Genomic DNA, 2,821 nt, shown 5'->3' with positions numbered 1-2,821 from the left:
TGACCGTCATTCAGCTTTGTTGGAGAATTGTTAGTGTATCGAGACCAAGGTTGATATCTTGATTGCTTGATGTCTCGAACTCAAATATCGAGAGGTCTATCTCTCGAACTCTGTTTATGTCTCGAACTGGATAACTGTATCGAGAGGTCCTACCTCTCGAACTCTGCTTATGTCTCGAGACTTAGTTGATGTCTCGCAGACCCTTATTCCTCCAGTGTTGTCCCATGCCTTCTTCTGATCTGTCTATATGATTACAATACACGAGACTTCTAAGATGTTCAAACAAATTTCCCTCAAGCTTAAATATTTTCCGAGTTGAGCTCAAAGTTACTCGGTTGTATTTTCGCTCTTGGTTTACTTGTCGAACTTACAGCGTTTTGCCTATGCGTCGAGACTCGGGGATTTCTACTTAACAGTTGGTATCATCAAAACCTATTACATGATGTTCCTAACAATTTGAGCTTCGGCTCCTTATATTATGATATGCGAACTTTATATTGTGGAATGATGGTCTATTGGTTGTGCACTTCGGCTCCATTTGGTGTTGTGGTTTGAATGGTGTTTCCTATGATGGACTGGTGACAGGAATGGACTGGTGTTTCGATTGGAATGGTGTAAAGGTTGGAACTAAGCCTATTGCCCTATATTATGTATGCATATATATATGTACTTCCTTATGCGTGAGCATTGAGTTATGCTTATTGGATTATTGTGCTTACTCTTTATACTGTTGAGATTGTGTCCTAATATTGGTTACTTGGCTATTGAGTTCTTGTCTTATGATAATTGAAGTTGTTCCTTTGGTATTGAGTTCTATTGAGGAGTTTTTGGTTTATATCTAGTTCAGCTTATTGTTGTTGAGTCTGTTGGTATTTAATAATGGTGGTTTCGTTGACTATATTCTATATGTGTGGCGTAATCTATTTTCACTATAAAGTATACTATTGTACCTTTACGAGTGAGAATGGGGTTTTATTTAGCGTTCTTTGCTAATGATTCTAAAATGCTTTCAGGTATGGAGTAGGACTAGCTCGTGAGAGCACTGGTGCATTTAGTCTTGCCTTCTTTTATGCTTAGCGATGTTTATGTTCCTTTAGACTGATGGCATGTGTGCCTTATCTTGAATTTCCTAACTGTAATAATTTGGATTACTTAGTTGTTTATATTTTGAAGATGTATGGTTATTATGGATTGCCTTAGCATCTAGGTTGTGTTGAGCTTAGATGTGGCATAACACCCCGTTTTTGCTTACTTGTGATTACTTTCTTAACTAGTTCAATAGTTATTAGGATATCATAGTTCACCCAAATAAGATTACACGTAACAATATAATAAGAAAGCAGTAAAAAACACGGAACGTTTGGTAACCCAGTTTGAAGTAACCAACTCCTACGTTTGGGGTCATCCCATGAAATGACTACCCGATTGTTAATTAAACTCAAGAAAGTGTTATACCGAATCACAGTGAAGAACAAGAAGGACTCAAAGCGTATTGCTAAGACTTGCTAATCTTGAAGAGCTCCTCCTTTGAAAAATCGACTGTGATTTTCCGATCATTTGAATTGAGGCTTCCCTCAATTGCAGCATAGATGACTTCTATCAATTCCATGAGATTAAATAGCTCATGATCAACCACGTGTAATGATTGACTTGATGTAGAATTCTTTATCATCTCAAGAAGGATCATCAAATCATTTGTTGAGCACCTAAATCTCTCTTAAGGTGTATATGGTTTTCTTTGTTAATTTCTTGATCTTTAGTAGAGAGAGCATGCAGAGCATGCTTAAATAGTCGATCCCCACAAAAGTCACAGCTGAATAACAGTCTTAAACTTATGCTCGAACAACCATCTAGCTAGTTTAGTCTTCAACCTTCAAGTGTGATACATGAACTATTTTGAGCTATTTCATACTCTAGTTCAGACTCTATCCAACTTAAAACAATGATTGAACTATATATTGAACAACTACTTTGTTCTATAAAAACTTAACAATATAGAGGAGTAAAGTAACATTTTTTTCAAAATAATCATTTTATTAACATTATATACGGATATAAATTTAGTTCGGATATCAAATGTAAAAATCTTACATATATTAGACTTAAAAGTAAAAAATTACATTTATTCTATTTAAACGAAACATATCCAAAAATATTTTAAATATAAAGTCTAAAAATCACTAAAAATTACACTTGTGTTGATTCTATTAAGTTAATCTAAAAAGTAAATTTGAAAAAAATGAGTGTTAATAAACAAGTTTTCTAAACAGAAAATATAGAATATATAAAAACTACAAAAATAAAAAAACAAAGAACAATTTCATAAAATAAATTATCGTTGATATTGATTTTAAGGAAATTTCAGTGCGTGCTCATATACTAACAACAGATACTACAAAGTTAATAAGGATATTTACACCGTACCAGTTTTATTATTTCAGTACCTTTTGAAATTTTGTAATTAAAGCCTCATCTACGTCGAATCAATTGTCTTTGATTATAAGTAATATCTATCTATGTACATGAGTTGTGAAAGAACAAGCAACTACAAACCATATGCATAAATATCTAATGCGACACTAATAAATCTTTTCTAAAGATGTTATGTTTTAAGGAAAACCACTGATCACACACATATAGAACTATCAATATGGGCTGGCGGGGCGGTGCAGGCCAAAGCCAGGCTGGCTGTAGACCTAGGTGCAAAAAAAGTTCGCTCTTTGGCATACCTGGGTTTTATTGGCTCAGACCGCCCCGCCCTGGCTCCCAAGCTAGGCGGGTCCCCACCACACGACCTTTTTTTTTTTTTTTTTTTTTTTTA

Source organism: Ipomoea triloba, chromosome 13 (assembly GCF_003576645.1).
Source record: "Ipomoea triloba cultivar NCNSP0323 chromosome 13, ASM357664v1".
Classification (NCBI taxonomy): Eukaryota; Viridiplantae; Streptophyta; class Magnoliopsida; order Solanales; family Convolvulaceae; genus Ipomoea; species Ipomoea triloba.
Note: the sequence above shows the minus strand (reverse complement) of the source record.